The following is an 11,960-nucleotide window of genomic DNA, read 5'->3' on the forward strand; positions in this document are numbered from 1 at the left end:
CAAATAGTCAACATTTTCAAGAAAAACCATACATAGACTTTTATGGGACATCCTCTCGCTTTTTAAAACACAGATAACTAATTCACATTTAAAATACTGGGTAAGCCTGTAGGCCAAATACATCTAGCGGTAATTATCTGCTCCTGTACAATTTTAATTGTGACATAAACCAGGACTCTACTACTCTCTCTTCCCCTGAATCCTAAATCCACGTTTGAGAGTCAGCGTGCTCTGTCTAGAAAGTATGAGTGGAAGGTAGAAATGATTTCAATAGAGTTCCCAGTCCGGTCAGAAAAGAGAAAGACAATTCTGGAAGGCCCTAGAATTGGACATTCTAGACACTCTGAATTGTAGATGCTGTCAGTGGTCTCTGAGTCCTTGCACAGAGTCCCCGAGGGGGAGAGACAGGATGTGGCAGAGGCGACGGGCTGTCTCTCAGTGGACCGGGGTGGGGACCTTGCTTTGGCAGAGCGCACCCCTCAGCAGGTGTGAGTGACTGAGGAACCGCGTGCTGCCAATACCAGAAGTCCAAGCCCAGGAAACCAGTTCACGTCAGGCCAGGGATGACCTTCTGAGGCCTCCCTGACACCTTCCAGCTTCAAGCTGCCATCTGAGGACCGTGACTGTATTTTGTAGCTTTGATGATAAAATGACAGTCAACAAACGGAGCGCTGTTAGTATTTCATTTTATAATTTGATTGACGTACTTATAAACATTGTTGATCACTGTAAGTGATGTGCATTTACTAGTATATGGGTTATAGTTGTGGGAGGAAGTGTTTTGTGGACCTCTGTAAGCCCCAGGGATCCCAATAAATGAGAGAGAAGGAATTGGTTTCAGTTTGTTTGATGTCTGCAATTAGAGGTCATTGTAGGAGTTCCCGTTCTCCTATGGTTATCACCTCCGTGCTCCTGTGGGCACATAGGTAGAGAGCTGTAATTTGCTCAAGGTCAGTCAAATCTGAGTGTGATGTATACAGTGAGTGCAGTTAAATTTGTGCGTGGTGTCCTTTCCTAAGGGCGACCCTTCGTCCACGACACTTGACTCTTCATGGTGCAGTTCACTGAAGTTCAGGGGTCCCTTCAATGGCAATTTTTTTGGAAGGTTCCCAAGTATTTTAATAGCACTTTCTGTTGTTTAGACATATCGTTATTCATTAGTAACGTGAATTCAAAGCACGTGTGCAGTTTCTTTTGTACTTGAGCAAATGAAGAAACCAAGACACAACTGCCATCATCAAATCTTAATCTTCAGAGAAAAACAGCTCCATTAAGGTTGGCCTGAAGATGCTCAGATTCTACCAGTCATTGAGGCGTCCCATATTTAACTAGTGTGGGCCCTGCAGTTACTTTCACTTTTTTTCTGAAGTTATTTTTTGGATCTTTCCGGTAAGGTTTTTCTTCTCCTTCTCAGTAGATGAACACACTTCCTTCCCTAAAGCAGTGGGGGCACCAGCTTTTCCCTCCGGCATTGGGTAAACCAGGCGAACGTGGTCTTGACATTGTGCTGCTCCACAGCCCGGCTTTCCTCCTGGAATCAGGACACGCTTACCTCCCGTCTTTCAGATCAGGAGTCCAGGGCAGGGCAGGGCTCTCCTGGCAGCCTGGAGGGAATTACAGGAGCCAACAAAGCCTGAGCTTCCTCATTCCTACATCACATGCTGGAGACACGGCATTTAGCTAATTGAGTTGAGTAGCCAACCAAATCTCTAATCCTTCCTAGAATGTAGAAAGAGGTCATTTCTTGCCTCACCTCATAAACTAGGAGCCAAGAAACAGGGGGAGGAGAGACAGGACAATGCCTGGTAGGTGCCGTGACCTGCCTTGCATTTTAAGCACTTGAATTATCCCCATACTGGCCCGACAATTAAGGATCTACTCTCTTCGCTGCTGTCTAGATGACTAAAGATCTTATTTTTAATAAAATAAAAATTTTAATAAAAATCTTTAATGAAATAAAATGTTTAATTTTTAATAAAATGAAACAAAGGAAAAAATTTGTTTAAGAAAATGTATTTGAAATTTTATTTGTAATCACATCAGGACATTTTAAGAATAAATTTCGCATTTCTTGGTTCTGTTCTCTGCGGAGCATCCAGTGAGACAACAGCATGGACTGGCTAAGCAGAGATCACAGGACTCGGAACGTCAGTGTAGCAGAGATAACCATGGTCTGCTGGTTTTCTTCTCTTCTGTGAGTCACTTCTCTCCTTTTGACTTCAATCCCTTGCCGTGATTTGGTACTTCAACCATTTTAACCAGGATTACAACACCTCTCTCTAGATTTGTCTTCAGAGCAGGAAACTGTGGAATGGCCACAGTATCATTCAAGTTTAGGAGGCTTAGGGGCGTGTGCAACCCTCCTACAAGAGTGACATCCATCAACCCAGAGTCAAGAGGAAAGAGCCTAGGGCCCCCGGGCAGAGAGGAGGAGAGTCAAGATCCTTTATGGGACGTGTGAGGCCAGGAGACCCCACCTTGCTCCTGTTCCACGATGGTAACCCCTCCACCAGCCAAGGAGAAACTTGATGAGAATCTGGTGTTTCAGCCGTGTTCCTGGTTGGAAAGGATCCAGAGAGACAACTGTTCTGACACTTTGAGTCAAATCCTCGATGGTACCTCTCTAGTACCATGCTTCAAAGCTCTGCTCAAGAAGCTACATTTCCTCAGTGAACGCCTGTCCTCTAATGTCGCCATTTTCTGACCTTTCCCGCTCCATTTCTGCTCTGCCAAATAGCCCCCGGTTCACACTGCTCCAGCTTTTCCTTTACTCAGCACTTTTATTATCAGGGTTCGATGTAGACTTTGTACGCATTGCTTCATTGTCTCTCATGGATATCAGACAATGAACAGAGGTTCTCTCTCTCTTTTTTTCCTCCTTCTATGTTGAATAAATAGTGGACATCCAAGAAGCGTGAGCTGTTAGATTCATTCATGCTCAACCCATTAATTTAGGGGCAATTGTACAGAAAGAATCTGGTCTTTGCCACGTATTAGCTCATCTCATGCGCCTATCCAAAAATACTGGAAAGTTTTTCCATAAGTGAGGATATAGTCATCAGAGACAGCATTTACTTAAAGATTCTTTGTGATTGTGCTTTGTTGATTATAGTTTGCTTAGAAATATTTACTAGTCTTCAGTGGCGTGTGTGTGATTGCTTCTTACACTACTATCAAAGAGTTTCTTATCAGTGTAAAGTCTTAGAATTGCTTACATTCTCTTTGAGGGGTAGACCGATACATACATCCTGTTTCTTTCATTTAAGTTTAAATCTTGTTTGCAGCAAAGTGAATAGAAAAATGCTGTCACTCTTGAAATAACAGAAACAGCTTTCCATGGCTTTGACTTCCTTCCACAGGATGGCTAGGACCTCCCAACAGAGGAACACTGTCATGACCTTTAATGTTTCTCTTTAACAGGGTGGGAGGAATTTCAGAGAATGATATGCCAAGGAATTCCTGCTGAGAACTCTAAACTCATGAGTTTTGAGGTCTTTCAAGCTAGGTGACTATTTTGTTGAACACAAAATAATCTTATACTTATTTATAGCAAAAAAAAGTCCTTTGTAAGAAATGTGACTGGGGATTTAATCCAGAGTCTATAGCTGAGAGAAGCAAACTTTAATGTGGGTTTCGTGGTCCAACTGTCTCCCCCACTACTTTGAAATGTTTGCAGTCACATAGGGTTAAGATAATGGTCATCAGGCCATTCCATTCTTCACAGTTCTGGTCAGAGATAAATGAGAATACGCTTCCCTGCTGTGCAAACATCCTTTTTATTAATACTGGGTGAACAAGAATGTAAGCACATTTGGCTGCAGAGAAAACTAACAGAATTGGAAATGCAGAATATTGAAGCTCGGAGTCTAACATCAGGCTTTCAAAGGCCAAGTGAATAAAAAGAAAACAATTACAGAATAAGCAGCAGAGCTGAAATGAAAATGGATCAGCATAGTAAAAGTGAAGTGTGACACCAATGTGTTCCACGGGCGTGCCCAAGTGGCCAGGGCATGGTTTGCTCCCATAGGAAACAGTTACATTGTCTCCGAAGTGAGGACTGCTCTCATTGTCCCCCAGGTACAATATTTAATTTGAGCCCATGCTCTTCAGCTGAGTGCATAACACTTATTGTTTATGCAAGCATTTGGCAATGAACCTCCACCACAGTGTCTATTGATACACATTATATTCTCACATATTGTAATCTAGCTCTTAGATTATTGTTTTATTTTATATGTACATATGGCATGTCTTCCTAGTTAGAGCCTAAATGATTTGAGGTCAAGGACTGTGTCATATTCATTTCCATAGGACCTATCCCAATTCCTTGCACGTAGTGGGCATCAGGACCACCGCATTGCAAACTCCAAGGGCATTATTCACATTATGCTGGTGATGCTTCCTGGCATTATGCAATCCAGGGGGTAGACACACAGTGGGCATTTTTGGATTTGATGCAATTCGGGGAAGTCTGGGGCAATGAAAAGAAATCCTTTTGTATTGCTTCCGTGATCTGGAGAAAAGGAAAGTCCCTGAACCTTGGTTAAACACAGTGCTGCTGCTTCGAATAAGTGCTCTTTGGATTCTAAAATATAGAGAAAAATCATACTAGTGTCTATTTCTGGGTGCAAAGTAGTCTCCACTTTTGCATTCTTATACTAACTGAAGTCACGAATGAGGATCTCTACCAACCACTCAGACAAAAAAACAGAAGCCTTAAGAGGGTTGTTCAAAGTTAGGAAAGTTGTCCTTTTCATGAAGGAAAGTATACATAGCCAGCTTCTACATTCCTGGGTCAGCTCCCCTGCCCTAATGATCTGCTTGGGTCTAGTGAGAATAAGATTTAATACAGACTCAATGGAGTAAATACTGCATCTGGGCAGAGAAGAAAACACAGAGGTTTCTGAATAAGAGGATTCACACATTCTTCCATCCAGCTGTTCTCTGGAGTTTCCGAAGTTTTATTTCTTCTGTAGAAAATGAGATGCATTCCTCTAAGGTTCCAAAAAAATGTACAGCTCCTATTAAATAATATTAAGAATGTTCTCTGAACAGACAGCACATGTCAAAACTGCAAATGCCCACCTGTAACGATGGATTTCAGTGATGAAATCAATAATGGCCGATGGCTTTCTAGGAATATGTTCGAAGCCAACTTTATAATTAGGGGAATGTGCTGTAATGAAGGGTCCACATCCAGAAAGGTGAGAGAGAAAAGGGACTATTTGGTGGAGAACGATCCTGACTCTTGATTTTGCAAAGTGCTAATAATGTTGGCTCAGTTTGACTTCTCAAGGCTGGACAGAGACCAATACTTTAGTACTGCTGACTGGCTCTGAGGAGAGGTTTCTGAAAAGAAATGAATACGTAGAAGTAAATGAAAACCTCAAACAAAACTTGATATTCATAGGTCAGCTGTCTGGACTTGAAACAAAATCCTACCTGATCATTCTCTTTGTGCATTTGTCTTTGTTTCCTTTGTTCCTTTTCCCCTTTCTCTCTCATCTCTTTTTCCCCTTTATGTTATATGCTTCTGTTAGAATAATATTTTCATCTTCAAATGCAGCATTTTCAAGAAAATGTGGAATTTTTAAAATACAATAAGCTGATATGCAATCAGTGAATGCACACCAGTGCAGGACGGCTTTGAACGGTGCTCACATTCCAGTGATGTGAATGGATACGTGCAGGAGCCCGGGTCTTTGTAGACTCTGGCAGGACAAGGATAAGTAACAAAATAAAGAAAGACTCTCCATGAACAGTGTGATCTGCAAAGATGAGACAGAGACCCTGGGATCTGAGTGACTATGAAATATCCCTAATGAACTCTCTTGCTCCGTTTCCTCTGAGCTCCCTTCCAGAGCACAGAAGACTACAAAGCAAGCCATCATGCTTGAAAGTGAGGCTACTAGGAAGAAGAAAGACAAAAGTCTGAGGCTGAAGGGAGGTTCTGAATTAGTGATAAGCTGCTGCATCCCACATGCAGCGGCTCCCTTCCATTCCCGGGGAAAGCGTTTTATTAAACACACCATACTCCTTTGCAGTGTCCTTCATTAACTTTCTTTTTCCCTAATAGGGTTACTGGAAACAAGCAGCTGAGTTTTCTGTTTTCCTACATGCTATGTAAATAGCTACTACCGGCAGGTGAGACAAACAGCAGGGTCACATTTGAAGAGTCGTCTTATATTTATATTGAATCTGGCAAAAAAACACTCACTGGCCACATTCAGAAGCTGTGGAAGCTACTTACTAAAGATGTGAGCTGGAGGGAACCTGGGGCCGGAACATATTAGGTGTGAATATGGTTTTATCTGTTTATCTTCCCATTACTCACCCTTGCACCTCTCTCTCCCTCTCTCTTCCAAATTTATTTGGTTTCCTCTCTAGAGGTTCTTCCACAAAGATACCATAATTAATTGACTGGATCAGTTCAGGATGAAAATGATTAAATCGACTATTTAGATTCATGTAACAAAAAATAAAAAATAAAAATAAACCACCACTGCCATCAACAGTATCACCACAGCAACAATCAAACTAGGAATTTCACTGTTTTTCCATCGTTTGGTAGTTGTGTCCGAGGTACTAGGGAAGAGGCTTTTTCAAATGTAAATTTTCAGCTTCAGGAGTGATTGATTTGGACCAGCTTTTGTGGAGCAGCACATTCATTCAGCCAGGCACTAGCACACAAAGAGCCCCTCTCTGGGCTGAGATCAGCCCCAGGACTGGGACCGGGGGTGAATTACTCACTGCAGAGAACACACAGCCGCCTGTGTTCCTGCCTTTTAGAAATCAAGTGTCTGTTAGTGGAGAACTACAAAAATCACAGGCACAATGCACTTTACTTTTACAGCACACGTGTGCACATGCGCGCGCGCGCGCACACACACACACACAGTAATTTAGAAAATGAATTGTTCTTGATAACTGAATATCCTGTCTAAGGAAAAGTTTGCCGATTCTCAATGAATTAAACACTTTAGAGCCTCAATATCTAATTCTACAAAGCTACTGAAAACAGTTTTGTCTCTCTCTTTGGTGACTCTAAGGCCTGTGATAGCTGTGTAGTATTTACGAGCTGTGGGATCTGGGGTATCTCCTCATCTGTGAAATGGGAATAATCACAGTATTTGCCTCATCTGTACACCGTAAGCATTAAGCAGGATTACATACATAGCACAGCACCTGGCACAACATAGCAGCCAAAATATGTTAGTTGTTGTTAATATACTCTTGTAATGTCTTTCATGAATAAAGAATCTGATGGTCAGGAGTAAAATAACATTAACTTTTTTCTTTGCTTTCAAAACCTTTTTGATTTTGGAATAATTTAAGATTTATCAAGAATTTGCCAAGATATTACGGTGTCTCCGGACATACTTTACACAGTGTCCCCCATGTTACCATCTTACGTAATTGCAGGATATTTGTCAAAACCAGGAAGTCAACACTGATACATTACTATTAACTAAACCCCAGCCTTTACAGAGATGATTCCGGTTTTACCACGAACGCCCTTTTTCTCTTCCAAGATCGCACCCCGGACACCCCCTCACATTTCATTGTCATGTCTGTCTCCTCTGGTCTGGGAGTTTCTCAGTCCTTCCTTATTTTTCATGACTTTGACAGTTTGGATAATACTGGTCTTTTGAAAACCATTCATTTTGTAGAATGCTCCTTAAATTGGCTTTCTCTCGTGGTTTTTCCCATGACTAGTCCAGGGTCATGGGTTTGGGGAAGAATTCCACAGTGGAAGGGTGCTTGTAGAGAATGGACTTGAGGACACGGGGAGGGGGAAGAGTAAGCTGGGACGAAGTGAGAGCGTGGCACGGACATATATATACTACCAAATGTAAAATAGGTAGCTAGTGGGAAGCAGCTGCATAGCACAGGGAGATCAGCTCGGTGCTCTGTGACCACCTAGAGGGGTGGGATAGGGAGGGTGGGAGGGAGGCTCAAGAGGGAGGGGATATGGGGATATATGTGTACATATAGCTGATTCACTTTGTTATACAGCAGAAACTAACACAACATTGTAAAGCAATTATACTCCAATAAAGTTTTTTTTTTAAAAAAAGTTACTATTGTTCCCTTTTATTTATTTATTTTATTGTTCCCTTTTAATTACTGTCTTCTTAGGAAGCGGGTAAGTCCAACCTAAATTTAAGGGGAGGAGAGTTAAGCTCCACTGTCCTGGAGCTTTTGTTTCATTTTGTTTTGTTGAAATAATCTTTGAGATTCTTTTCTAATGAAGATTTGTCCCTTTTTCACCATTTATGTATTTATTTATTCAGTAATTTACTTATATCAGCATGGATATATATATACATTATATTTTATATATACATTTTATACTTTGGGTTATAATCTAATACTACATTATTCTGACACTCAAATTCCTCCAGCTTGGAAAATAGAATTAACCCATACAACAATTGCAATGAGCCCTAAGGATATCTTTTATAGCATGACTTCAATAATTGTAATTGAAGCTGAGTGGAAAGAAATTTTGAGCAAAATTCCATAAAAGAAACTGCTTGTAAGTATGCATTCAGAAGGCTGTACAAATAGGAAGAGATCGGTGGTGGAGCAGCATTTCATGGTAATGGTCAGAAACATTAACGAAGGTAATAAAAAGTATGATACTTTATGCACGGGAGAGCTGATTCTGCTTCGCTGCATCTAATCACTTTGGAAAAAGGCTTTGTGTCAACTGATAACAAGTTTGTGTTTTAGTCTATATTGCTTTGGAGATGACATCTGTCTAAGTAGATCAGAAATAATTCTGAATCACAAACAGTACATAATGTAAATTTTGATTTTACTATCATTCATTGTAATGTAGTGAGAATCAATAACATTTTATTCACTGGGACAATGGAGACACTAAATTGTAAGTCACAGTCCAACATGTGAATTATTAAGCATAGTGAGCTAATCAACTGTGGAAAATAGGTCTTGTAAACAATATCAATGCCTTGTTTTTTATGAGAGAGAAAAAGAAATATAGACAGTGGTATGTTTATCTGTAGTAAAAATTACATTAAATGTTACCAGAGGGAGATAAAAGTTACTAAAATCAGCTTAATTTCCATGCAAACTATAATGTAACATTAAGTTTCATATGTACTGCATATACAAAATTTTAGAATTAATCCATATAGAATATGTACCTCCCTTCCCCTTTATTTTGCATGTCCCTTGTTAGTTTTGAAAACTTCAGTGCAGCCATGTTCTGAATACCACCAGGAAGTTTCTTAAAATGTTGATGTTCATAAAAATGACTCAGTAAAAGAGGCATTTAAGAACAATGTGTGCACCAAAAAACCCCCAAAAAGCAACAATAACAAAACCAATGTGTGCACTATTTCTCTGTTATTTTAGGGCACCAAGAACGTTCTTGCCTCAGTGATGTTTACCCATGTTATGCCTTTACCAGGAAAGTTCCCCCGCCCACCCTCGATCTATCTTTCTCTCTCTCATTGCCTGGCCCCTATTCATCATTCAGGACTCATCCCTTACTTTCTCATAAAGCGTTTCCTAGGCTCGCTCTTGTACAGTTCACTCATCTTACTTTCTGTTAAAACACTCTTTTCTTGATCTTGGTGACATTTCTCACAATTTTGCAAACTTGTGTAACACTAGCCTCTCCTACTAGACCTTAATCTCTTTTGGGCAAGCATCTTGTCTAATATTCACCACTGTACACAAAATGCTGTTGGCAAAGAAAAGTATTTTCCTTTACCCTTCTAGGTTCTTCTGGATGGCCTAATAATTAAACTGACATGAGATATATTAACAGGATGAAAAAAAAATAAAACAAATTTAATTACATACATATGGGGAATCTGTATCAACATGGGAGGTTCCAAAGACAGTCAGGCAAAGTGAGGTATACATGTCATTTTGGGCTAAGGAGAAGGGGCAGTGGTCTGGGACTTCAAAGAGAAGGAAGGCAATTCACAGCAAGATGAAAAAAGAGCAAATTTTTGGTAAACAAATATTTGTTGGGCCATGTAGAAAGAATGGGACATAGAGAGGAATTTTAGCAAACAGACTTTGCTAGGTTCCTCCCTGTCTACCACCTCAAGTTCATATTATACTATAGATATTTCTGGATTAGCCCCCTATCTAAATTCTTTTAGGTAGTTAAGAGGGAGGTAAAAAGAAAAACTTCCTGAGTCTTTCGTTTCTTCCTCACATGCGAAAGAGTCACGTTTTGGTGCAGCAAATTTTGCTTCCCTACAACATCTAACATAGGGCCTGGCCTCATATATTTATTGATAAATATATGTGTAAATAAGATAGCACTAAACAAAGAATGCTTTTTTTTTTTTTCTTTGCGGTACGTGGGCCTCTCACTGCTGTGGCCTTTCCCGTTGCGGAGCACAGGCTCTGGACGTGCAGGCTCAGCGGCCATGGCTTACGGGCCCAGCCGCTCCACGGCATGTGGGATCCTCCCGGACCAGGGCACGAACCCGCGTCCCCTGCATCGGCAGGAGGACTTGCAACCACTGCACCACCAGGGAAGCCCAAAGAATGCTTTTTGATGCTTAAAATAAACAGCCTTTTCCCTGTTTGAGATTTTAGAACAGAACAGAAATACTTTGTTGGAGCAAACACTGACAAACTTTAAATTGTTTATACTCGTAGAACTACTTACAATGTGTAACTTTTACAAGGTGTTTTATAGATTATAAGTCATTTTCTACAGGCAAGTCCAACATGCCCCAAGTTTCTCTAAAAAGTTTCTTCATTGCTCAAAAGAGGAAACTGAATGAGATTGCAAGAGGTTAAATGAATTAGCAGAACAGTAAAATTACTTGGGAGAGCAGTGAGGAACTGAGCACTGCCTTCTGATTTAAGTTTCAAGGGGCAGCTGGCACCTGGCTGATGTGACTCAATGATGATGAGGCATCAAAAGCTGTCACCCCATAGCATGTAGGCCTAGAGTTTATTTTTTTCTAGTCTGTGGCTTTAGTTTTATGCCTAAAGTCAGAGACACACTCTGTTAGTTCACACTGACAGTCACTTGAAGCAAAAATTTTCCTAAGTTAGATGTGATCACACCTCCTTCATTAGTCTCAGAGTATGTCATAATTGTTGCCATTAGAAATTAGTTTACTATATCATAGCCATATGTTTGCATGTATAATGGGTTTCAAAACTTATCTGTATAAGAAGTAAATAGCATTTTTTTCCTTTGCTTTAAATTTACCAAAGCCCCTTCTCACCCAGCCAGTGTAAAGTTGTATCTCACTCCTCAGTGGAAAACGCTCCTTGTTCATTACTGTGTGGAGGTTCCAGCATCTGGCATCTCTCAGAAGATATCAGACAGATTCTCTGAACACTGATTACTCTGGCCCTGCTTAAGGCCCCAGTCCAAAGAACTGCAGCAGGTAGAAGGACTCTGTTACTCTTATGCTGTGGGGAAGCTGCGAGCCTTACATGGCCGCAGCACTGAACTGTTTGCTCTGAGATTCCCCCATCTCCCTGGCGTGCTGCCAAGAAGGGGGCAAGATCAGATCGCCACTTCTCCTTGGAGCCTCCGACCCCAAGCACACACTTCCTCCCAGCTGTAGGAGACCTTCTTCTTCCTTTCTAGTGTTTTCTCAGAGGAACACCCTCTCGCAATTTTCCCCCGGGACACATACAACATCTCTTTGATGGGTTTAGGCATTTATAAAAGGCAAGAAGAAACACTGACATCTGCTTCTTCTGTGCCCTGCCCTAGAAAAATCCCCAAAGCAATGAAGTAATAAGGAATTAGTAAGCCATATGAGATAGAGGAAGAACAAAATATCAGGAGAAAAAAGATGCTATTTTTAACATGACATCCTGCTACAGATTTCTTTTCCCCACTACAGTGTGAGCATCTTGACAGTAGTAAATGTATCTTTTGAATTTTGATATTACTATGCATAGTCTCTGATATAGTAGGTCCTTACATGTAGTGGAAG

General features: G+C 40.8%; 1 pseudogene; it reads right to left on the reverse strand.

Moving 5' to 3' along the window:
* Positions 1-1,244: 1,244 nt before the first annotated feature.
* LOC137226820 (thioredoxin domain-containing protein 17 pseudogene) lies at positions 1,245-2,719 on the reverse strand (annotated as a pseudogene).
* Positions 2,720-11,960: the final 9,241 nt, after the last annotated feature.

The sequence above is a fragment of the Pseudorca crassidens genome, chromosome 6 (genome assembly GCF_039906515.1).
Source record: "Pseudorca crassidens isolate mPseCra1 chromosome 6, mPseCra1.hap1, whole genome shotgun sequence".
NCBI classification, from domain to species: domain Eukaryota; kingdom Metazoa; phylum Chordata; class Mammalia; order Artiodactyla; family Delphinidae; genus Pseudorca; species Pseudorca crassidens.